The sequence below is a fragment of the Falco punctatus genome, assembly GCF_963210335.1.
Source record: "Falco punctatus genome assembly, chromosome: 1".
In the NCBI taxonomy this organism is placed as follows: domain Eukaryota; kingdom Metazoa; phylum Chordata; class Aves; order Falconiformes; family Falconidae; genus Falco; species Falco punctatus.
In genome coordinates this window covers 84,827,598-84,853,978 of record NC_137580.1, presented here as the reverse complement: position 1 = coordinate 84,853,978, position 26,381 = coordinate 84,827,598, and the positions used below count along the sequence as shown (strand labels likewise).

Sequence of the window (26,381 nt, the reverse complement as noted above, 5' to 3'; positions counted from 1 at the left end):
TCCCAGGATCCAGCCCATCAGCGAGGAGTGTGGGAGACTGAAAGCTGCAATGGGTATGAAGTATTACAAGGCCTAAAGAAGGGCAGAAAGAAACAGCTCTGACTAAATCTTTGTAATGTCCTGAAATCTCTCTGTGAACCTGATTTTGTGTATGATGTATGGTTGCCTAAACAACCATCATACCATTTCTGGGGCTTGAGCTGTAAAGATGTTCTTTGTTCTGTAGTTATAGCTTAAACTTGGATTTTAAGTAAAGCTGTATGTGATAGTGTGTGATAATACCAATGAATCCAGAGGGAGGATTACTTCCCAGAAGCTCCTCTGGGCTCTTTCAGTCTGAACTGGTGGTCAGGATAAATTCATATTGTTTTGTCTAGACATGTACCACTACTTGTTTTCAGTTATTCTTAAATCAGAAAAGTTTGTTTATTAAAAAAAAAATAGTCAGGTCTTCTCTCACTGGATCCTCCAGATATTAAGCTTAATAACTACTGTGGGAAGCTGATACCATGAAGCTGGGCACCAGGAACCTCGGAGGATATGTTCTGGTTTGAATGACAACGGGTACCGATTTGCTCCTCTTCTCTGCATACGGCGGGGAAACCGATGCATTCCAAGATTCTCTGGCAAACACAACTCATGTCTGTCATTTTGTTGCAAAACTCCAGCACCAATTTATTCTAGGGCCCTCAAATATTCCAGTACCCAAGGGAAACACCAAAATGTGGGTTTCTTTGCTTCTTCTGAGTTTTGTATAGACAACAGCTATTTTAATGCAGTTTGTTCTTCTATAAAATTTTTGTTCTTCATTCCTTCTGTTGAATTCTTGAGTAAACAGTACCAGCTTCTCAAAATTTAGAGGGTTGTCAATGTGGTCTTGTCCACAGATGCACAGAAAATTGTCGTCTTTGCTTTGGGATTTGAGCAGATACTTCTTGTAGAGCAAAGGCTACCTTCTTCCCAAGAGCATCCTCAGCAGCATGGAGGAGACAAAAAAAGATCCCCATGGACATGGTTAGTTTACCGTAGGTTGATCTTGTTACAAATGCAGGCCATTCTTTAAACTTTTCTTCTACTGTTTTGTCTGGTGCTCACACGCACATTTCCATGCATGTGTTATGCCAGTCATAAAAATTTCTGTTATAAATTGATGCAGTTCCAGGTAGATTTGCAAAAAATTATTCTTTTCTATTTCTCTATGTTTCTGTTGTCCCTGGATGTCTCCACCATTCAATGACCATAATGTACCATTGGATGCAGTAAATTCCTGATGAGTTCCCATTGCCCAAGCACAGACCTTATGCTTTCAACACTTCGCTTTAATGATAGGATTTTTTTGATGGGGTAAAGCTGGGGTGAATTGCTTTATTCACAGATTATATTTTTTTCTTTTGTTGTGCTGTGTCATCCTTATCCATGTGAATGTTTCTGGATCTGGATTGTAAATTAATCTCTTGCTGAATTTTAAGCCAGGATATGAGCAGCTCATTCATCTCACTGAGAATGCAGAGAACTGTGAGGTGTGTGTCTCTGCTCATGTGAGTTACAGCCAGACTGTTCAATAAAAAGCTACGTACAGCGATAGCATACAATAGTGATGTGTTTTTTAAAGTCACCCTGAGATGGAGTTTGCTATTTATCAAACAAAAGCTTTTTTGATAGTGGTAAAAAGTGTATATATTATCTTTTGATACAACCAATGGTACATGTGGGAGAGCGCAGTTCTGTACAAAACAATTGATTCTACTGATATAAGCAAATTAGGTTTTTGTGACACAGGGAGGAGTTTTCCTTTTAGTCTGGAATGCTCCCCATTGAGAACTCCCACCAGGTGTACTGTGCTTTCTGAGTCATTAATGTAGATCAGAGAATAATTAGGCTTTGGCAAGCATAAGGGGGTTTGATTAATCAGACTGAACAGCATTCTTTTATCTCATAATACCAACAGCCTTGAATCAGCATGGTGTGGCCCCATTTTAAGAAAGTACTTTCACGATTACTTTCCTCTTGTACAAAAGCATGGCGTTGAGACCAAGCAGAATCCATCCCCCAAACTGAGGAATAAGAACAAGTGTTTATAGCAAATAGCAGATCCTGTGTGGAAATAGCAAAAAACTGTCACAAATTAGAAGCCTTTTTTTACTGGTGGCTGACATGTTGCTGTTCTCCAGGAGGTATAGCAGGGTTTTTTCTTGATTTTTCAGAGGCTGGCAGCTGACTCATGACAAATCCTGAACAATAGTGGAGTCAAACGCATGAATCTGGCAGATGCCAAATCTTTGCACATATGGGATGGAATCACCAAGACTTTCACAATCCTTATGTCCCCATTCCACATTGGGGTTCAGGTAAGCAGAAAATTTAAGCAGCCTTTTTTTTCATGTGATCCAGTACTTTGCGAGAAGGAAATTCAGTAAATCTTCTGAATCGTTCACTCCACCAGTATGGTATTTCTTGGAATGGAGTCCAACTGTTAACCTAGTACTGCCAAGTCCATTTTTTTCCGAAGATTCCCATACTTCTTGCTGACACCTATGCCATAGCTTTATGAAAAGGGCATGCCCTGCTCCCTCCACTCACAGGTGACCTATCAATTCCTGGGATATAAATGTTTATTTCAGATGAATGAAGGGCAGAAAGTCAATGCTGTTAACGTGGCCTTGTATCTGTAGAGCACTAGTAAGACTGGTATAAATACAATCAGGGTTTGGCATACAGAGACCTCCTCCAGCTTAATCACCTGGCAAAACCCTAGAAAATTACTATCAGCATTTTGAAGTACATTGATTAGACAAGAGGACAAGAATCAAATCAGAATTTTTTTTAATTAAGTTTGCATGCTTCTGTTAAATACTAGCATACAGTCCTTCTTCAGGGAGCAAGCAACTGCTCAGGGCTGTTCTGTTGTGCAGCTCTGGAGAGAGAAGGGAAGAACAGGGTTTGTTGTTAAAACTTGACTGTAATGGCCATTCTAACATCTCATTTTTAAGAGATCCCACAGGGAGGGGATGCTATAAGTGGGGGAAAGACAGGGGGGTTGGCTGACCAGCAGTCTGTATTCTGAGCACAGCTGACTGCCCAGGCTGCTTTTCTCTTCTCTTCCTGCCACTGCAAAGCGGCAGCACCCATGGGCATCTGTTGTGCAGGTGTGTTACGGTGCAGGTGATCTCAAGAGCAGCTGAAAAGCAGAGGAGGAGAAGGGGGAGCAGAGCAGGTTTCGCTGGGGCCATTTCAGCAAGTGCAGAAGCAGTGGCTGGGACTGGCTGCAGGTGCTGGATACAGTGAGGTACAGCAACAGTATGAATTTTCACCTTCTTCCCAGAAATTGTAATGTAAGAGTATGAAACACCAGTAATGTCATTGCTGCATAAAAGCAGGCACCTGGCATGTGTCTAAGGTGTGCTGAGAGAAGTCCTGAGGAAATAATTGGATCAGGACATGCTGGGCTGTGTCCCTCCCCAGGAATAAGGAGTGCTGACGTGGGGAATGGGACTTGGTAGAAGACTGATAATGAACTGCTTTAACTCTAGAAGTTCAACAGGAAATAGTACAGAAAGTTTATCCATGTCACATTGCGTTTCCATAGGAAATACATCCAGGTTTTTCCTGTTTGTTGGCATGGGAAAAATAGAGTATTATAAAATAAACTTTGTTGGTTTATGATGATAATACAATTTTCAGCTTCACTGGAAATGCACACTTTGGGTTTTTTTGTTTGGGGTGGGTTTGTTCACCACCACTCCCCCAGTTGTAGATACCATCATCTTTCTGATAAACTCAGACAGTGTTACAAGACCTGCAAGGTCAGCTGTTCGTGACTAGAAATGGCAAGGTTCTAGGGATGTGGGAGCTGAGGAGCCACTGCAGGGTCAGGGCCTCAGCCTTGTTTCAATTACAAGTTAATGGAATTTACTGAGACTAAAAATTTTCAGAGGATTTTTAAGGTTTTCAGAAGTTTCTAGAGGGTTTTGTGTCTGTTTTCTATGGGAAAGGAGAGGATTTCCTTGCAGCTGTGGAGCCCATGAGCTCAGGAAATATTTGTACCCAGGCAAAGACTGATCTTGCAGTATGATCAGATGGAAAAAATACCAGAAACCTTTGTAAAGGGAATATTGTTGAACTGGTCTCAGAAGAAAAACATCCACATTTGTTGCTGTCTCTAAAAGCAGCCTCAAAATTGTTCAATTCCTCACTGGTTTCCATCAGCTGCAGCTCCCATGCAAGGCCAGTTAGTGTCACGGCACCCGCCCTTCAGTGCACCGCAAGCACTGGCTCCCTTTCAGCTCTCGGGGTGGTTGTGAGTTGAAATATAAATGCTAGGAATGATTCTTGCAAGTGCAAAGATGCTTTTACGCAGGGAATGACACCAGGTGATGTAGCTGGATGTGCACAGCTTTGCTTGCTGGACGTGGCTGCAGGAGCTCCGCCACCTTTGCAAAACGGAGGCGCTGGGCCTCGCGCGGGGGAGAGGCCTGGCCGTGCCCTCGGCGCAGAGCAGAGCCACGGGTGGACGGGAGCCGCTTCTTGATGTTTCTATCCCTTCCACGTGCTAGGAACAGAAATTTTCTTCATAGACTGGGCAAGGAGAAAGAGGAAAGACTCTTCTGTGCTTTCTTCTGAGGTGGCTGCTCCTGGCAAGGCCAGGGGGTGCGGGCTGGCCGCTCCTGCCCAGCAGGCCTCCGCCACGCTGCTCTCGGCTCCCTCCTGATGGGGAAAGGAATGTTACAGCAAGTCGGCAACATTTTCCTAGCAACATTATATATCGTTTGTCGTCTTCACTTACATCAATATTTCAGTGAGGAAACAACAAAGTGTTTCCTTCCACCAAGCAGCAAAAGATACCTCAAATTAAACAGGGGAAGTCATGCTTTTATTGCCAAAGTATCTGTGGAACAAAGTGCTTCCTTTCTCCTGTTTATTTCTAAATCATATTCACGCTAACTGTTGCATCCATTTTCTGCCTCTCTGTTTGTATGAAAGAAACTTGGGGAGAAATTACCTCAATAACGTCTTTCTAATCTTCCTTGTTTACAGCATACTTGTTGTTCAAAGTCGTTATGACAGTCATGGAAGGTTCTGAGTATGATGCAGTTATTGAATTTTAAATGAAAACTAAATTGGCTGTGGTAGAGGGGAAAAATATTTCATAACACAGTAATTTTTCCTCAGGGTACAGTTGCTACATTTTATTAGAAATAAGCAATTTTCCTCGTGTCTCCAAAATGTATAGAGCAGATAAACGTGAGATATTAATCTGAGGAAAAAAGGCTTTTACAAGTATTTAACACCAAATGGTGGTTTAAAGTTTGCATGTTTTTTGCATTTTCTGGTGTGCCGGAGAAGCTATTTACTCATTTTACTGAAGTAAAACACAGCTTTCTGCATCAGTCAAAAGCCTCCCGTGGTGTCAGTTAGGTGGGATTTAATTGAGTTGTTTGGAGGTGTTTTTCTGCTTGATTTGTGCATTTGGGAAGCAAGGAACGTTATCTGTATGTGAAAGGTATTAAGGTGCCCGTGTGGCTGCTAAACAAACCCGTCTGCTGAGCAGGCAGCGCCCGGCTCCCATCGCGACCCTCGGCAGCTCCCACCTCCCTGGCACAGCCACCAGGGAATGGATTTCCATGGCCGCCCAAGCTGCTCCAGCAGCATAATTCAGCCATTCCTTCCTAAGCGAGCGGCACTGATGCCCTGGGTTTATGTTCATTAGATTTGCTTCATTCCTTCAGCAGCTCTCAGGCTCTAGTTAGGCTGCAAATGAGAGTAATATTCAAATCAGTGTTTAGTGAATTCTCATTAACCAGTATTAGTTCTTGTTCAGCTTTGGCTCCAATTACAGTTTGTCAGACTGGAAGTAGATATGAATGAATTGTAGCAGAGGATGAGGTGTATTTTATGTATTTGCAAAGTATACAAATTAGCATGGAAAATGCATCCACACATGGTTAGTGGAGTCTGTAGGGTCATGGTTTCACTCGGCTCAGTTCAGAGCTGCAGCTGTCACCAGCCCGTAATGTTGACATCGTTCCCATCCTTCGCATACGGCTACCTTTCAGCTATGGCTCTGCGATGGAGGAGCCAAACACTGTGCAGCCCCTGCCACGCTAACGAGCACGTAGGCTTTCTCTGATGGCTCTTACCCACCAAAATGTGGATGGGGAACACAGCCCCTGTAAGCACTCACATTCCTGAGCAGCCCCACGTAGCTGTGCCTTTCTGCTCCCCACCAGGGCGCATTCCTGCGTGCCCCTGCCGGTGGCTGCTGTGGGCTTTGCTGATGGTGGTTCCCTGGTCATGTCTCCTCTTTGTTTTGCAGTTGTAGAACACATTGCAAATCTAAATGCCCGGAGCGTGCAGAGCTGGGTAAATGCGGCAAGCAGGCAGGAAGGGGCTCTGTTTGAGCAGAGCCTGTAGGCTTGCAATGGCATGCAGTTATGGTTGGCTTGGCCTCAGGTTGCTTTGCCCTTTGGGAAGCAAAACCTGCATGGTGCCGAATGTGAAATGAGGGTTAGAGGTGCCTTCAGAAGATGTGGACACAGGATCTTGTTGGTTCCTCACAAACTGATGATATTTTCAGAAAATCTGGTCTGGGGTTGGATTTTTCACGCTTTTGCCAGGATGCTAAAATAGAAATTCAGGGGAGATTTACAAGCCAGCTCCCAGCAAGCCTTACGCTAAGTAAGCTAATTCAATTTATCAGTACTTATCAGATGCTGGGATGAGAGACCATTTAAAATGGAATGTTAATGTAAGCCTCTCTCCAGATTAATCACAAGCAGTTATATTTTTATGATTTAGCAGTGTTGTTTATGATGAACATTTACGGAAGATTACTAGTAGATTTTCAATAAAAGCTTTTCAGCTAAACTAAGATTATTACAATTTTAGAGATAATTGGGCAACCATTGAATTCAGAAGCTGATAAATATAGGGAGTTTTTCAAAACTGTATATTGCATGGTGACATAATGGCAGGTTAGAATTCCAGATGCACCGCTATATAATGAATGTATAGCTTCCTAAGGATAATGTGGTTGTTCATGGGTTGAAATATGTTGCAGCCTGTAAGCAAATGAAAGGAGTCTCGTCTTGTCTCCCCCCCCCCCGCATTTCAAATTAAATCAGTTGTGAAAAGCATTTTCTAATTAACAAGTCTCTTCATTTTAGAGCAAATAGCAAAATCCGTCATAGTATATTTTTCCCTCTTCTGTTTTTTCCTCTTTATAATTATGTCAGCATGTTGTCATCAGTTGCTTTGCTTCTCATGTAGTCTGTGTGGGCTTCACAAACTGAAACAGGACAGAGATGTATATTAAGAAAACATGATTACAAAAACTTGAAGGACGTTCACATGTAATTTCTGAAAATAACATTTCTTCGTCCTTTCATGCTCACCTGTGATACACAGGTGCCAGTGTCGCTTGGAGGCCATGGACTCACCATTGTAAGGGATCAGATTATCTCAGCGAAATGGGTGGCTGGGTAGCAGCAAGGCTAAAGCATCCAGGAGCTGGATTTACCCGGCTACACAGCGTAACTGTTGCCTCGCAATGAATCCAGAGATGTGATCTGTGAACTCTCGGCAAAGGATAGAAGAAAGGTAAGCTTAAGTAGTTTTACAGCAATCTGCATCAGCCTTGAAAAAAAGTGAACAAGTCGAAAAATACTGAAAATCTCTGGTTTAGGGGAAAACGTTATCCCCTCTCCCCCCCAGACTGGAATTTTATTTTGCTATCAGGATTGCCATAAAAGCCCTTGAATGTTAGTACAACTGCTGTTTCCATTAACCTTCCACACAAACACACTCTTCTGAATTTTTCTACATGTGTATGGATGCATCTTTGCTCAGACAGTGTTGTGTAAGACTGTCCTCCATTTAATGATATTTTAATTAACTGTTTCGTGGATTTCAGCTTTGTATCGGCTGCCACCCATTCAATATTAGTTTTATAGTTTGGACAAACCTTGCTGTAAATAGCATTTCGATGTCTACGCAAGGAATGTAAATGTTGTTCTAACTTCCAGCATCATTCAAATGCCCACATAACAGTTATCCTTGTGAAAGCAAATTGAATCTGTCACATCATCTTCTATGGAAGTCTAATTCTTGGTAACAAAAGATATTGCAGCTGACAGATGGAGCTGCACACTACATAATTAAGTCTCCAGTGTGTGTCAACTGTAGCCTTTCAGACACAATTAAGAGTCTGCCCAGTTCACCCATTTAGGTGCTTTAAAAAAAATATATATATCCCTTGGGTGGATGCAGGGATTTCTGTGAAAAATGAACTCCAAAATGAGCTAAACAGAAGAAAATCGCCAAACCTTCCAGTGATAAAATTTGATACAGGTCTTTAAATCCTCGCTTTACCTCCTTTTCTTTCACATTTATTAAGTCCTGAGTGTAGCTCAGCATAAACCCTTCTCAGTAGGGAGGATTATGGACACAGTGGATGGAAAATACATTTTCTTTAGAAAACTAGCTTTGGGAACCCCCAGCTGTGCAGGAGATACAATTGTGTTAGGTTTGTAACAGTAGATTGTAAAACTTGGGAAAAACTACAAAACATCAGAAAACTTTAGGAAAATGTGCTTAGTGGGGTGTGATGCATCCAGAGTTAAAGATAAGCCTGATGCATGACCTTGCGATCCGGATCTCAGTACCTGCCATGCTCAGGGATCTCTGTGTTTAGGGTTTTTCTTTGTAGTCACAAAGGTAAACACAGAAGAGGTTTTAGGCAATCTGTTCCACTGCTCTCCTGAGAAACAGTTAGCTGTCTCACAGCAATCAGCTCTGAATACGTGAGGTGTACTGGTCTATAAGAATACCTGAGCAATACCAGGTCTCAAGTTATTCCTGTTAAACTTGTACTCTTAACTTTCAAAGTTGATTGCATTATTTCTGACACACACACCCTTTGTTGAGTCTTTCTTCCCTCACTAGAACACAAGGCAGCAGTTGCCCGATAGTCATAATGATGCATCAACAGCAGTAAAAGCAGAGTACAACTGTTTTTTCACGTTCCTCTTTGCTTTTTAGATACGCTTTGTTTCATTAAAGAGAAGTTCCATGCTGTGTTTATTACTCTGGCTACTAATGAAGGATAGGCTTATTAATTCAGAAGTTTTAATTAAATCACTTTCAGAGGGACCTGCTTGGCCTGAAAATATATTCAGTGTCTGTACAGAGACCCTGGTGATACAGCCTTCCCCACTGACCGTTCATGTTGGACCACCTAGATTCCAAACTGGCATCGGCGAGGAGGTTGGGGTCAGGAGGCACCGGGACAGCATGCACAGAGCAGCGCTCCCCAGGCGCAGGCTGCAGCCACCAGGCCAGTCTTGTACCTTCCTGTAAGCACGCCGGCAGACATCTCGGATGTGAACGCCTGTCCAGAAGTGGAACGGGACCACAGCCAGCATTTGCACGCGTACTGCTGGTGCGTGTCCCGCAGCAGCATGCAGGAGGTAGGCACCCACACACACAGCAGCTTCCCTGGTCATGCGGAAGGGTGGGCTAGAGCAAGTCTAAATTCAGTGGAGAAAAACGGGGTGCCAAGAAGCAAGTCAGACAACTTTTCCTATACAACTAGCTTAAAATGGGATGGACCGCCTCATGGCTGACCCTATTGAATGACTAGTTCAGGCTGGGAAGTCACTTTTAGCAGTTTAAATTAGGACTGGAGTGGGATTTATCTGCTTTTCTTGAGAAAGAAATCTCTAGAAGGCATGTACACTTCTGTAGCAGATCTGCATTCAGAAGAAAGCAAGCTAGGTCCCAGAACTTGGTTTAGCTCTATGGCTTATATCGGATGGGGAAATAAAATATTCCCTAGGAAAAAAAAAAAACCAAAAAACACAAAAAACTATTAATATGTCTAAGTCTGGGAACTCTACATGACAGTGAATTTGCCCTATGACCTGCTTTTTTCATGCTGCCTACCCCAATCTGTGGGTTTAAACCAAAAAAAAATTATTTAAAGACTCAGCTTTCTCATCCCATTTCCATGCTCTCCCCCAAAATAACCAAGTTACGGTGCTTTCCTCAGGCAAAATGCATTAACGAGAATGCCATTACTCAATAAACCACAGGTGGGGTCAGGCAGGAAATACTTGTCCTCAAAGTCATCTAAAGAAGAGGGAAAGATGGAGAAAGTGTCTTGATTTAATCTACCAGACTGCATGCAGCTCACTCCGCTTCTGGCCTGTGCTTTTCTGATCTGTGCCAGAGTCGCTGAAGTCCTGGCCCTGACGGGGCTGCAGTGCCAGGAGGGTCTGACTTGGATCTCACACGCTGGTGTAAGGCAGGAGAAACCCCAGGGACAGGACCTTGCCACTGCAAACCCGACTAAAAGCCATAATAGCTGCGATACCTCAGGTAGGAGACCTGGAGAGAGCAAGTGCTCTTATCTCAAACACTGAATTTACAGTAATTAACAATTGTAAATGCAATTGCACTATTTTACAGGCCGTCCTTCCTACGATTGCGGGGAACGGAAACTAATGGAAATACACTTGATAATACTTGTTGGCTGAAGAGCTTACATTAGCTGATCTAGTACCTCCAAATGCACACTTAGGTAATAATGTAGCAGATGAATCAGGGGGGAATGAGATGATTTTTTTTTTTTTTTTAGAAATAATAAACATGTTTCTCTCTCACTAGGCTCAGCTAGGGTATTACTGCTGCTCATATAGCCAAGTGTTTTGTTGGAGAGATGAAGTGCTGCGTATAAACTTGTTCATTACCAGAAACCTGACAAATGCCAAGCTAATATCATGTCAACAATAAGCCGTGGATAATGCATTTCCTCTCCTAATAGATTTTTTCCTTACATATAATCATAAGTAATACTGAAAAATTACAATGGGAAAAAAGCAGCTGCTGGAAGATGTCTGTTCTCTGTGATACGCAGTTCTTCTGATTTGAAGTATCAGGGGCAGAGAGGATGAAAATAATTTGTTTGGGGATTATCTATATGCAGAAAGAAACTTGATAATCACTCGAGCGAGTAGCTGCTGCATTTGTTTGCTACCCTCTTGCCTAGTGATCATAGTTCGGTTCAGCGAAATTATTGTTTCCAGGGGCGGGGAGTGCAGGAGAGTTCATTAAAGTGCCTGGGCTCCCCTGTCGCAGAGGCGTTAGCAGCCACTTAGCAGGACTTGCACACTCACAGGCATCTTACTGGGATCTACAATTTCACTGACCAATTAATGTTTGGTTTCTTTCCTTAGGGGAACACAAACACCTTAACGCAAACAGGAAGGTTTAATACACAGACTAGCTGAGCCCTCAGAAAAAGCTTAGTGCATCCTCAACACATCATAGCACTTAACAGCACGTGTATAATTATGTTTTATAAAGATTTTATAAGAATGGCCAGAATAATATTAATGATGTGTGAACATAGGTGGCAAGACTAGATTTATGTTTCAGGCAATTACATTTTACAAGCTGCAGTAGAGAACAGAGGTAATTAACAAGAATAATGAAAGCTCTACCTTGCCATAAATCACTGTTAAAAAAGAGTAAATAATAGAAGACAAAGGGATTATGAGTCAAGTTCAGTCATTATTCATCAATTTTAGAGCAGAAGGGTGGGTTTAATTAGTGAAATGGCATAGCACTTGTTTGCTGCTTTTCAAATAATCTTGATGCTATTCTATCAGGGGGAACAAACATCTGATTGAATGCAAATGACAGCCGTTGCCTTTGCCACATTTCTAATCAGTGCAGGAAATTTCATTTTGCCCTCCTTTTAATGAAGCAAAGGGAGTGATAAGCAGGCATGCTGGACTGGGGAATTTTGCAGTCCTGATTGCGGATCAGGGTAACGCTCTCCCTTATTTGTGAAGGAAAAAAGCTCCCACTTCTCCAGCAGTTTCAGTTGTCTATGAATTGTTTAGTTTCAGTTTTTAATCTGCGATGCTTTGTGGATCAGAAAGCAAATCAGCCTCCACTGGGAAGACCCTTATCTATTAATTACTTTTTCCTCTTCTTATCCTAGGAGAAGATATTTCTCATGCTGAGCCACGGAAAGTTGATGCTGAATTGCAGTAACAGCAGATGTTACTAGGACAGTCTCAAAAGTCTGAGGAGAATGGGCTCTTTGTGACGGCTGGGGTTAACCCCAGCGTCTTCTCCACTTGTTTTCCTTGCAGGCCTTGAGGCAGCAGCTCACCTTCAGCCGAGTTTACCCTTTCTTGTTCTGTTTAATCTTGCGAGACAAGTAGCTGTATCTCCACCCTGCAGAGCAGAAATGATTGACCTTTGCGATGTATGAGATCGTAGAGACAACACGTGGGTAAGGTAACGCCTCTAGTGTGTGCTCGGCGAGGGCTTGAGTTCGCTGCTGCCCTTTGTGTGATACACCTAGTTCAGTCCTGACAGTAATGAACTGTCCAGGATCCTCAAAGGCTGCCAAAACCTTGGGCTGGCTCTGTGCTACGTGGTCTTGGCTCTCAGAGCAATATCGTGGTAGTTTTTCTTCTTTCTTTACATATGGGATTCACCCTCAGCACCTGCCACGGGGAGGTGTAAGATTCTTCCTTTGCCTGTTGTTTGTAGCTTGTATTTGCACATGATGCCCTTTTTGCAGGTTGGTGTTAATTTGCTGTTAGAAGCCTCTGTTGTGTGAAAACCTTGTTGCGCGTCGGCTGCTGTGAGTGTTGGCTGCGAGCACGTGGGTACCATGCCAACAAGTGCCTGCCCAGAAAGCAGAGCCGGCACTGGGAGCAGGCTGGCCGTTGAACGCAGGCACAACAGTATAAAGGGAGGGGCTCAGCCCTCCCACCCAGGGGCAGAACTTTCCCAAACTAGGGCACCACTGACTTCCAGCATCGTGCCTCCCCTGCTGAACAACGCAATTGTAAGAGCTGATGTCAAGTATCCCCCAGCAAATTCTCCTTTACCCCCAGTGTTACAGGAGAGAAAAGGCGCTGTTTCCCTCTGAACCTTTGTGGTATATGTTGTGGTGAAAAAAACCCACTGTGGCAGATGCTTGCTCAGCCTGGGGAGGATGGAGGTGGCTATGCCCATCCTGTCATTACCCAGGTCAAAACTTAACAGTGTGTATCTGGGGACTAAGCCCCCCACACCCAGAAATGTGAAGGTTGGCAGAAAGATCCCAGGGGAAGCCACATGCCACAGTGTAAATATGGACTTTCCCATGGAAAAACAAAATATTTAGCAAAGTTTCTAAACGTCTTAATATTTTAGCTGATAAAAAGACTGTTTCTTTGGGAGTTTTCTTGTGTTCTAATTGTTCTTCTCAGGGCTGCGTGAATGTGGGCTGAAAACATGACTGGCTGGAGAGAGGGCTTTTTCATCCTGATCAGCTTGGGCTGGGATTTTGGCTGACTTTACAGACTAGGGGATAAGGCAGTTGCTACTTATAGACGCATCTGATCGTTCGTTGCCAAGAGGGTGTGCTGCCATTCGGATAAGGAAGAGTAAGGCTGAGTTGTTTCTCCACTCACAGAACACAAATCCATTTTTGCAAGCGGTTTGCCAGACTGATATAAATCAGGATAGCCTCTCTGCTAATCCCCAGTTGAGGGCCATCTCGTTCACGCTTGGTATCTATGCAGTCTAGTCTGAGGGGAGTGGGGATTTCTTTGCACTGCTGAGGGTTTGCTACAAGGCATCATGAGAGATGGCTGTTTTACTGTTGGGTAAAAAACCCTAAACATATGCAATATGTTTTCTAGAGCATTAAGGCATCCTTTGAGTGAAAAGTAATGAGAAATGGGCTATTAACTGCTACACATTATTGCATATGCAAAGTTTGTGAGCCAAGTTTAATTAATTTCAATAAAGACATATGCAATAAAAATGAACAATCAGCAGCAGTGTGAAGGATCTGAGTCTGTGAAGACTTTCTTTGCTCCTATAGCATAGCGAGAAATAAGAAGACTGCGTAATGTCAACGCTGACACATACAGAAAGGGAAAACTCTATGTTGCCCATATTGCAGGTGGATAAATTCAGTTCACCTGCATTTGTCCTTGATTACACACTGCTTTCTTCTCTGCCTGTACGCCTCGGCATAAATGTCCAGCCTCTGGAGTCACCCCCAGATACTGACAAAATGCTCTGTGTCACACAGTGCACCTAGTAAGTATAAAATGTTGCGATGCAAGTCTAATGAATACTTATTTGTTAATTGTATAAAGAGCAGTTAGTGGCTGGCCAGTATTGCAGTCCACTCCACCCTGCACACCGCAGGGTGAGTGATAAATAACACTGAGGAAAAAGGTGCTTATTCAGTGCTGCAGATTCCCTGTGCCCTCGCTTCATCTCTCATGGTGCTAGGGTAAGAGTAATGGCGTAGATCCATTGTGAACAGGCTCGACATTTCCTTGCGCACTCAGTCTGGGAAAAATCTCTGTGGTTCAGAAGCCGCATTGGCAGATCAGAATCGCATTGCAGCCCTTCAGGTTGGAGGCCTCAAGAAACTGGACTTTCCAAACCTTTCTAGAACTAACTGAATCAGAAGCTTAGCCTGAAAAAAAAATATTTTGTGATGGCTGAAAGAAAAACAAAAGCAAACCAAACAAGAAAAGAGAAATTATTCCCATCATTACCAAACGTTAAATCAAACTCTGCCTAACCGTAACACTTCATGGCCCAAAACCCAGATACAAGTTTTGCTCTTGGGCTTCCTCCACATCCTAAACTGGCATACGGTGCCATATTAAACAGGAAAATATAGAAGCTTAGCTGTGCTTCCTAGAGTCTTGTTTGGAACAGGGATTTTTGTGAGCTCAGTTTTTCTTGCAAAGGAATGAGTGCATCTCTGCTGGCACTGCAGGTAGCATCTGTCCTGCAACTTGCATAAACTGACAGAAACTTGGTGCAAGCCCTAACAGCTTCAGATGTGTGCTGCCAGCGTGATGATACCAAGTCATAGCTCAATAAACCAAACCAGCTTCTTTTGGTGTCCTGCCTGCCCTAGTGCATCACTAGAGCTGATCAAAAACTGGCCAAGAGAAACAGTTCCTCTGGCAAAATTCTGGCTCATTGAAAGCAAAGCACATTACAAAAATGCCTGTTTTGAAGAAGCAGGGTGATAACTTTCAATTCTGAGCTTCTTGGAGAGTAACACTATGATATTTTTTCTTTGGAAAAAAAAAAAAACATTGTCTTTAATACTTGCACTTACACAATATGTGTAACTAAAGTGCACAGTGTACAAGAGTTGTCCAATTTCAATGACAGTTTTTTTCTTGATTGAAACCCAATGTTTCAGTTGTCTGAAAATAAGTCTGAAGTATTTTAACTTGTGGCAAATATATTTATTTTAAAATCCTAGAGCAGAAGAAGATGGAAAAGTGGCAGTTTCATGTAAAACAGAAAATGTGATTTCAGTTCAGCTTAACAGACAGCACTGCCCATATATCTGTGGCTTCAGAAGGTATCTTCATTTGAAAAATACTCATGCAGAACCGATGTTGTTGCACTCCTGTCTCCGAAGATCTGAATCTCTGGATATAGGTGCGTTGAATGCTTTGAATTTCAAACCTAATGGATAAAGACATAATAAGTTTTCTTGTCAATCCCTGGAGTTTTCAGTTTGTGGGGGGCACGTTCTTATTCCTCGTGTTCATCTCCCTGTCTTTGTCTGTATCTAGGCTTGGTGAGCAAAGCAGAGGTACCTTTTAAGGATGCTGTTAAAAATCAGAGGGGAAAAAAATCTTCAGAGGCTGGTTGTGGGTGTGTGGAGGGAGGGGGGATTTTTAATGGTTTTAATGGAGCTGGAAGCTGGGCTGTTTAAGACTGGTGCAAAGATCCTTTGTATTGACAATTCACTGTATGAGCCGTAAACTCTTCACTCTGTGCATATAAAAGATGAAAGGACCAATTACTTATTGAGGCATTAAACACCCAGGGGACAAAGATGTCTGTCTAGCAATAGTAAACATATTGACTGAAACCTATTTGAATTTCAAATTGCCAAATGTCCCAATTTTTGAAAAGCTTCCTATGATAACCAAGGTCTGGAAAGTCAATTGAAACTTAATTCTTCTGGATATCTCATGGGGGAAAAGTACATGAATCTGGACAGATTCAATTATTTAATTTTAATAAAAAAATAGATAGCTACTTTATAATTTCTTTATAAAGAGCTAGATGGGAATTCAGCTGCTTTTTCTAAGATGCTCTCCTAAGATAAATGACAATAGAGGTCTGCCAAACATGGGCTGCCAAGAGGTTTATGTCCAAGGATTTTCTGCTTCTTCTTGTCCCTAGATCATCTTTTTTCCTCCATCTGGGATCAGGTCTTTCTGACTTGCCAGCCAAGCCTAGACTAGCATTTTCCTTTCCGTCTAAAGGTAGTGCAGATGGTATTTATAAAGCATTACACAGGGGATCTGTTATGGGGTGCTGTATGTCCACACGTTGCAGAAGGACATGTTTACTGTCTTGTCTGTTAGAAGGACTCTCATGGAGCAAAGTGGCCACAGGTCGTGCTGCTGCTGTCAGCGCTGGTAAGACACCCCGTGACTGCTCTGAGGACAGAGTCCTCAGAGCAACTGGGGGGAAAAAAGCTGCTCCAGTCTGCCCAATATCCTTGCTCTGACCATCTTCTTAGGGTGCTTGAAATCCACAGCCCCCACCCCACATCAAATGCTCCCGGGTGAGCCAGGAACTTGCCATGCTCTCAGGACCCGTGAGCTGTTTGCTGTGAGGTGGCTGGGCAGAGCTCCAGTTGAATGAAAAGTTATAACTGACTCTCCCTGACTTGTGCTACTCTCCCCATATTCATTAGTAGAAGAGTTCATTGTGACTAATGCCATTACTCTGAATACTAATGGAATTAATTATTTCCTCTGTATTGGACAGCATTGCCCAAAACGTTGACTTCACGTAAAAGCATGAAAGCGATTAGTGCAGTGTAATCATGGCCATTTGTTGTTGAATTTATTTTCCTTTTGTTTGTACTGTAATGTCATATACAGAGCAAAGGTAAGCAGCAGCAGGGTTGTTAACAAAACCTCAGAGGAGTTTGTCGTCCCCTTTATGTGCTCTGCACACGTAGAGGAGGCATCCATAATCACAACAGTTGGCTGCAAGTGTACTGCCGGGCAGAAGAGACACCTACTGCTGCACAGCTGTCCTTGACCTTGGCATAACAAGGCTTTTATCAGATACAGCCAACAAGAACACCACTCTGAGTAAAACCGGTATTTGTTGTTGCTTTTGTTCTAATAGATCCTTGTTAAAGGAGGATGACTTGCTGCATATCAGCTGCCTTCAGCTGATTGTGAGGGAGATTTCCTATCGCTGCCTTTGTCCCTTTGTCTCGGGTGGTTTCTGTTGGGATTCCTGTCATGCAGTAATTTTTCTGTATTCCATTTTCTCTCTGTCTTGGTGTACAGTCATAAATGAAGGCAGGCATTTATCACTACAGCAGCTTTAAATATCAAATGCTTGATGAATTTACTCTCAGCTGGCCGGAAGCAATACTGTGATTGCAGCATTTTATAATCATCAAGACTTGTTTCTCTAAGCTGAATTAATTTGCATGAGCAATGTGTTATTAGCAAAGTTGCTAGTAACTAGCTTGTACAAGCAAATTGGGGGAGCAGACTCTTGCTGTCTGTGCTTTCCTTGAGGAAACTCAACTTTGTGAGGTGCTTTAAATGGATGGGTGAAGAATTGTGTCTGAGGGCAAAGGTTTGAAATTGGTGCAAGGAATCCATCCCCATGGCAGGGAGATCCTGCAGAGCCAGGCTCTGTCTCTGGTCGTACAGGGCATTCCCATGTTTCTATCAACTCTTATCTCCAGCTGTGGCCTTACAGTACAATAAATCCAGTGCTAGGGTTTGTAATGCGAAGTCAAAAATACAAGGAGAAATAATTTTCTTGTATAAACTCAACTCATCATTCAGGTGTGCTCAGGAATTCTTGATGAGTTAATTGTGTACCAGCAGGTTAGGTATTGCCTGCCTTTAAGCAGCCAGAATAAAGCCAACTGATGCTCTATATTGTGCATGCTGGCTAAAGCAATAGGAGTAAACTCCATGCTTGCTCTCCTCTAAACCTAGTATTTACATCTAGGTGGGCTGGTAGCATACGGACCTGGAAGGATGATTGGGCTACTGTTTGTTCTGACTCCCTTGGGTGACTTCTTTTTAAGATAGTTGAAGGCTTCTCGATCATGATTGGGGATGATCTTTTGTGTCTGCAGCAGGAGCTTCAGATACTCCTCTCCGTGAAGGTCCTTAAATGCTTCTGACAATTATTTTAAGTGGAAGGCAGTGTTTACACTTCCCAGCCTCAATGAGGTTTCTACATCTCATTGTGGTATTTATTGCTGTATTAATTGCACAAGTACAAAAGCTTGTGGTGGTGTTCAAAATGCTAATAACAGAGCCTAAGACTGTGCACCTCCCTCTCCTCCGGGCTGTGCCTTATTGATGTTTTCATTAAACTGTCCAAACAGCGAACCTGGATGCACGTACCAAAATGTTTCCTCTTCATCAAAGAAAAAGACAGATCCTAAAAGAAATTGGTGGTTGCAGGATGCCAGACAACTAGCTCCGAAGGATGAACAAAAGCTCTCTGAATATCATGTAAGAGCTGACAGTCGGGAGGGGTGGCAGAGGGAGAGGCTGTGCCTCCGCAGAGCTCGCAGGGAGGCAGGTGCTGGTAGGATATTAAGAGGCAATTTTTTGTCATTTTGAGAAATTTGTCTGAAAATCGGTCCTGATCTCGTAGGGCTGCTAGAGTCATTCATATGGCAATGGAGCATATTGCGTTTGGGGGAAAATGCACATGGAAAAATCTAGTTCTTTAGATGCTTGTGTGCAATTTTAAAGGACTACAACACACACAGAAGCTGATTTACCTATACTGATGTACATCCTGTTGCCAAGGGAGGGAGACACTGGACAATAGGAGCCACTACTAGAATTTCCAGGAAATTTTTCCTTAAGTGTGCTGAGAGGAAGGTAAGGAGAAAAGCCTCTGGGCAGCTTTGAGAGCATCCTTGAAAGATAATTGGATGACCTGTTAATTTGAAGGCTCTTGTAGTCTTTCTAAAATAATTTACAAGTCCCATTATACCACATCCACTGCTCTGGGAATCTTAAATAATTCTGAAGATGCCAGGGAAGCTCTGAGAGGGAGAGGCGTCAGAGATCGGAAGCTTTTGTGGCAAGACAGAGAGATACAGAAAGGCACAAGCATGTGCATCCAAGACAGGTGAGACTTCCCACAGCCTGGAACAGCAATCCCTGAGTTGCTTTTGCTGCTATATGTGGTCCATGGCTTTCTCCTACCCACTGCTGCTGCCTCTTGAGGTGGGGGAGACATCACAAGAGGTTGGTCAGACCCTGATGTAGTCACGGCTGATCAACCAGGACTTTTAGCCTGTACGTGGCTGCCAGTGGCAGAATTTTGTAGTTCCACATGGAGAGAGCTGGTAGCTTGAGGGCTGAACCAGGCAGGGTAGCTGGTAGAGAACGGAGATTTAAAGACGAAGTTAGAAGTAGAGTCATCAGCCTTGTTATCTCTAACAATGGGAAGAGCTCACGCCAATCATAGATCTGCTGCCAGGAGAGAGAACCCATTTTATTTCAGCAGAGGATCAGACCAGGAATTGAATGCCACTGAGAACAAAGCCAAGCCTTCCAGTGAGATGTAGAGAATGGGCCTCAGCTTCTAAAAGTCCGAGGTTGTTAAAGTCTCAAGTTGCAAACATAAAATGAAGCAAATTTAGGTCCATTTTAGTGGTTCCTCATATGCATGATTTTTTATTTTTTATTTTTTATTTTTTTTTAGGTCTGTGCATTTTGACTTGTCTTGCGAAGGGAACTTGGCTGTGTTGGCGGAAAGATATGAAAGGTAGTGCCATTGGGCCCTGATTTCCTTCTGAAGTATTCTGAATAGAGAGACGATGTGGTGGAATGCAAGTGGTGTTGGAATTCACTTGGAACAGCCTGCATAACTCGCAGTGCTTCCATCCAAAACTGGTGGTATTGTCACAGCTTTATCACATACCTGTTTTCTCTTCTATATATACCTAAAAGGTATATATATACATTTGTCTATATATTTGCATACACATTAATTTATCCTTGGTTAATGCTGCCTTTTAGAAAACAGCATAGTTCCTTTGTCTCCTAATCTGAGGGCTCCACCACCTTCTGGGGATATTGTATGTAAAAAGGTGCAATAACTCTTTGTTCATCATGCTTTTCTTCTCACCTTATGAATTTTGTTAGATATTAGTTCAGATGTGTGTCTTTTATTGAATTCATAAATTACATTCGACCTTTGTTTGTCTGTTCATCAGATCCCCCTCTTATTTTGTTACTCCTTTGAGAAGAATACAGCATGAATTTGAATTTATGAACTAACAGTGTCTCCCACGCTGACTGAATGTTCTAGGTGTTCATGTATTTAAACATTTTCTGTGGTTTGATCTTGATCTAGTGATCAGAAATTGTTTCTTTTTTTCAGGCAGAATACCTGGAGGTGTTGCTTTTGCAGCTGGTCCGAGCTCTGTGTTACAAAGCCCCCTCGCTGGCTGCACAGAACTGCACCAGACCTGATGGGTGAGCACGAGTACTAACTTGCATTTTGTAGGGCTTTTCATCACTGACATTTCAAAGCTCCTTACAATGGAAGTATCATAACCTCCATATACCAAAGGAGAAATCGAGGCACAAAGCTATTCAGCAGATGTAAAAAGCATCCAGGTCTCCCAGGAATTCCCACCAGTGCTTTGCTAACTACCTTCACTGTGGACCTTAACCTGTGTCTTGCTGTTATTCCCCCTTTCTCTCTTCAGTCTAGGGAGGTACTGGGGACAAGGCAGCGATGTTGTATCTGCTTCATCAGTGTCATTAAAACATATAGCAGACATAACTTTGTAAAACAGCAGTATTTTTTTTAATTCCTAATATGAGTTTACCTTAGAGCTCTGGAGAAATAATTGATTAAGTTTCAATTTATACTCAGAATAATAACTGACATGGTAGTAAATGTGTTCATTGATATCTAATTTGCTGTGGCTAATTTCCTCGATGCCAGCTAAATGCCTGGGCATTTCTTATCGCCTTAATGTATTATCTAAATCTTGTTGCGCATTTGTTCGGTGCTTGTGTAACGATGACTTAATTACATGGCAACGGAGTTTATACCCTGGTATGGCAGGATTGCTCCTCAGACAGTTTCCTCAGATAAACAGTAGATAATTGCCATGTTCCTGCTTTAATTAATGTAAATTACAGGATTATTTGAATAATCTTGAGTCCAGCTTTGGTAAGGCGCAAATCACTTCTCAAGTCCTGCTGAGCTCCCGCAGTGCCCGCTGAAGTCAGCGCTGTCCGTCAGCGCAGGCTTTCCTCCAGCTGTACGGCAATTAGGGCTTTTGCCTATGAAACCCTGTCCTGCGGTGTGATGAAGTGGCACGTACCTAACGCCACTTAAACTTGTGCTCATCATGGCAGGCATTGCCTATCACACGCCTCGGAGAAGGACGTGCAACATGTTCTTGCGCTGTGTGACCTACTTAAAGCAAGTGGGAGTCAATAGCTATTAACTTCTCTCTGTTCTGTCAGTCAATACCATGTCCTTAAAGCAGTTGTTTTCCTCTCCCTGCCGCACAGTTCATGATCACAGGGAAAAAGGAACTTTCCTCACGTCCATCCCCCAGCGCTGTTTCCCATTAATAGAGTCAAGTGAGGGCTGATTTCCAAACCTTGAGCCAAGAGAGACTGGTGCCGGGGGGGCACCGCAGCTCTCTCCGTGCTCTCGCCTGCTGGGTGAACAACTCTGACTTTCACGTGTTTATCTCCTCTTCTCCCAGGGCACTGGGCAGGGGGGTGCAGACAGCGTGTCAGGATTGAGCCTATAGGTGTGCCGTACAGCCTGCAAGCACCGAGAGGGACAGAAAGGGCCGCTGTGCAGCACGATTCCTGAAACAACAGAGGGAACACACGTGTGGAACTGGAGATGCTAGGAAAAAACAGGAGTGATCCTTCAAGGTACTTAAATAATGTTTCATGACTCAAGTGAAATGCTCTCGTTAGGCCCTCTGGAGGAGAATTTGACATTTTCTGTGCCACCTGCAAGATTAAAAGAAAATGCTGTTGGCTTCTGCATTGTCTCCTGAAAGGCACAGGGGCTGACAGAAATGTAATTAAATTACCTGCAGCATTCATCTGTTGTCATAGCAGCCCTTGCAATAAGTATAAGAATAATTTCATCTACAGCTTAGCTTGATGCAGCTTTGCCTAAACCAGCCAGAAAGCAATTTTCTATCCCGTGTCTGGCAGAGAGAGAGTTCAAGGGTTCTCATTTCAGTTTCACCAACAGTGGTCTACAACAGGGTAAAACGGCAGATTATGCCTTTGCTGGGTTCCTCCAATATCAGACAGCACCCATTACCTGTGGGTGATCCCGTATAATTCAGGAGGTCAGATTAGACGATTATATTTTCTTCTAGCCTTAAAAATCCCAGAATCGCTGCATCAACATATATGCAGATAATAAAAGCAGAGAGTGCAGCGTTTTTCCCATCTTGACCAAGTTCCCCAGGACACTGTGGCTGTGCTGTAAGCACATGCCTTATGTTTTGCTAGAGCTAGGCCTGGGTTTGGATGTGTGGAGCACAGTGTGGACACAGCAGTTCTGGCACTGATGGAGAGCACAACAGAGTGAGCGGAATTTGGTTTTGTCGTCTTTTTTTTTTTTTTTTTAACTTACCAAGTAGTATTTTTTCAAGCTGAAATGTTATTGATGGACCCAGGTGGCTCAAAGCATCTCGTGTCTATCCTTTGGTAAATGCGGAATGAGCTCTCTGGTGCAGCTCAGTATCCCATAGGTAAGTGGTACCTCTCACTGTGCTTGGCAGAAAACCCTAACTGCTGCTGAAAACTGAGACCTGGAAAAGGATGGAATGTCACTGTTATTTCCGGTCTGACACAGAAATGAGGTTGGTTGTGAAGGAGTAAATTAAAGACAGAAGTTTAAAGATCTAACAGTAAATATGCTGAAGGTCATGGGACATAATAAACTCAACTCAACAATTTAATTCAAGCCAAAGGATGCATCTGTGTGCACTGAATAGTAGGTAAGAATTTGACATGACGAGATGGGAAGGCTTTGTTCTCCTCGTGTCTTGCCGGGATTTGCTTCAATTATGCCAAAGAATGTTACTTCATTCTTGCCCTAATAACACTGTAGAGGAAATTAAATTACTCATATATAACAAAAGTGAACTGATTTTGACATCTCTTCTGGGCAAACCTCCTGCTGTATTAGCTCCTGAGCACATTCTCCCTCGCTTAAGGTCTCATGCATATGTATGATTATCACTCATAGTAAATATAAGCACTTTGTGAGAACGCAAATTAACTGCAGGATGTAATGGAGGTCGCCAAGGGTATTTTTTATTGTTGACTGGCACATGAAATCTACAGTACGGGTGCAATAATGAATGAGGCATGTGAGAAATAATCCCATCAAAGGGTGCTCTGACATCAGGAACCACAACAGCAAACCTGATGTCACTGGAACCTTGAGCTGCTTTTATTGTGCATAAATTTTATTTAATTTTAAAAGGAGCTTTGGTTTAGCTTGAAAATGTTCTTTATAAACTCATCGATTGGTGAAAACTGTTAAAGGCTGTAGAGCTAAAAAAGAATTATTTTTATTTTTTAAGGCCAAGAGACCTTAGCCTTTCGTTTTAGCTAGATTAATAACGGTGGGTTGTCTCTGATGCGATGGCTCTTTCTTAACGTTTGATTGCTTTTTCATTACATTAGCTAGGTTTTGGAAAGTTTTTATAGTAAATTTAGCCTCCAGCAGTAAACCTCATAACCTTGAAACTAACGTTGAACCCCGCATGGCACAGACTATTGCCTCAGTGATCTGCTCTTGCAGGCTTTCAGTAGGAGGAAGCTAACTCGCTCCAGACAACGCAGCATTTAAAACAATGGAGCTTTATTTTTAAAACCCATCACTTTTCCCAGCCCGTTCCCAATGCAGGTCTCAACCTTTGTTCTTTCCAGAAAACTGCCTCTTATTTGACCTTTAATTCGGCCGCAGCCCAGCAGCTTGGTGGGAGCTGGTTTTGAGGTGGATGTTGCTACAGTGTTTTCTGTCTTGAGCCTCAGGTTCTTCCTGTGAAGGGGGGATGGACTTTCAGGGGCGTTGCGATGCTTTTTGCTTTAATCTCGGTGAAAGAACCAAGAAAGGCTGTGAGGAGAGCAGGGGCTGGTAATTAGCAGAGGGGTAGGGAACAGCTCTGCCTGCCTTTTCCCAAGGATCACAGCTCTGCTGTTGCTGGGAGCAGGAGACAAGTCCTCTTTGGCCCATGATGGATCTCCCTGCACAGAGAGCTACGCTGCCGTATCCGAGGCGTGTCATCATTATAAAGGAATGGATCAAAGAAAAGCAGGCAGCATATATATTGCAGGCATGGGAGGGGGAGGAGGAGGAAGGGAGTTGAACTTCCATTGGAAATGGCAATGTCCTCTCCCTCCATGATAGAGTAGATGAGAAAAACGGGAGAAAAATGGAGACAGATGTCCCTAGGTTAACTGTAACCTCACTTTGCTGCGTTCAGCATCGTCCCTGCAAAGCACACGCAGGCCAGCTGCCCTGCTGTCAAGGCGCCGTGTGTGGAGCCTGCAAGCGGGTCAGCCTGCTGCACCCCTGCCGCCACACATCCGGGGCTAAATCCTTCTGATGCAGCTTACAAAGAGTAACTCAAATGCCAAGCGTTCTAGAAGACATTTACAAAATAAATGAAATATAGAAACTAATAGAGAATGAAATTTCTGCTCATTTTACCCCTCATCTTTCTTGTTTCTAAAGCAAAATGAGTCTGGCATGCAGCTGATGGGAAACACAGTGTTTTAATGACACTTACAGCATCCCAGAGGACCATTCAAAGCAACAAAAAAACCTGGTGATGTCCTTTAAGACGGCAGATGGTTTCTTCAAGGTGAATAATTTTATTGTTTATTGCCTGCTCTGTATACTGCAAGGAATGACATTTAAGAAAATGCTCAAAGATGTTTTTTCAAAGCACAAATAAAACATTGAGGAGCCAAATTATCTATACCAGTGACTGTGTCATCACCAGAGCCTGCAGTCTGACTTAGAGGCAAGTACAGATTTGGGACAGTGAACTTGCAGAAAACGTGGAATAGAGGTCAGGTTTGTGTTTCTACCAACTTCACCATCTTTGCGATGACCTCCTGAAGGGATTCAAAATCTGGGGAGGAGGGGAAAGAGAACCACCCCCACCCCCCAGCCTGAAATCTGTATTTCAGCAGCGGTGTCGGGCACTTTGGTGCCGCTGCCCGTGCTGCAGCCACAAGCAGTAGTTTGACCGCGATGGCTTGCAGCTTAGCCGAACCAGTGTGCTAGAAGGCTAAAAGCACAGGAAATACCAAACATAAGGTCTCTGGCAAGGAGGTAGTGGCTTCGCTGTGTTTCATGGCTCAGAGGGTTTTGTGACAATGCCTTTGCTAACAGAGGGACGGTGTTGACTTTCTCTGCTACAGTGGCCTCTGCTGGGACGTGTGCAACGGGGTGGGATGCTTCTTCCCAGCTGCTGGAATGCAGCGGCGTCCTCTAAAATGGAGCCAGGTAAGGCCTTCACCTGCGTTTAGATGGAAATGGGGCTTGAGACTCAGGTAATGATAAAAAAAGCACCAAATGTTCAGTGACAAATCTTGGAACCAGAATGTTTTTATATGACATATGAAAATACAGCTTGTGAGAAAAAAATGCTGTTATAAAAGCAGTCAATCTTAAGAAGCTTTGATTTATGTGGCTTTTTCATTTTTATCAGGAGAATGAGATATCATTCAAAAGCTTTCCTTTTCCAAGATATTTCAAAGTTTCCAGACCTGGCCAAAAAAAAAATAATATAGACTGCAGTAACACCTGGAAACTGCCCTTAAATCTCCTGTAAGCTTCTGTTCAAAATTTCACCAGTACTGAAGAATTTATGCATTCATATTTGGCCAAATCTTCCACTTCATTTTCAGGGTTGGTTTGGTTTTTTTGTTTCATTTTTCCTCTTCATATTTATATTCCCCCTTCAATTCCTGTCCCATCAGGTATCTGTCTCTTCTCCAGGGAAGTATTAACTCCAAATAGAAATTCAAGTGTGACCTTTTCCACAGGTAAAAAACCTTACTGCTCACTAGTGCAAATTGTTTTGAGCCTGTACCTCCCCGATGCTCTGTCCACAGCACTCTGCTGCCAACAGCTTTGACCATTTTGTTCTGATTCTGCCATCAGATTTGAAGCCTGTAAAGCAGGCGTGTGCTTTTGCTGGGGGGAAAAAAAACAACTCACTCTCTGAAGGTAGAAGAAAGAAAATATCTGTTTATAACTTTTTTGTTTGGCTT

General features: G+C 43.0%; 1 long non-coding RNA gene across 19 annotated transcripts in view; it reads right to left on the bottom strand.

Annotated features, from left to right (window-relative positions):
- Positions 1–433: 433 nt before the first annotated feature.
- LOC308057923 overlaps positions 434–26,381 on the bottom strand; it is a 44,607-nt gene continuing 18,659 nt past the window's right edge. For 17 of the 19 annotated variants that reach the window (XR_013925526.1, XR_013925527.1, XR_013925530.1 and 14 more), the window contains one exon: positions 24,854–25,624. This is a non-coding gene — a long non-coding RNA (uncharacterized lncRNA). Of the gene's footprint in view, positions 25,625–26,381 lie in introns of all 19 variants that reach the window. The other 2 variants (XR_013925528.1, XR_013925529.1) reach the window with 2 other exon arrangements.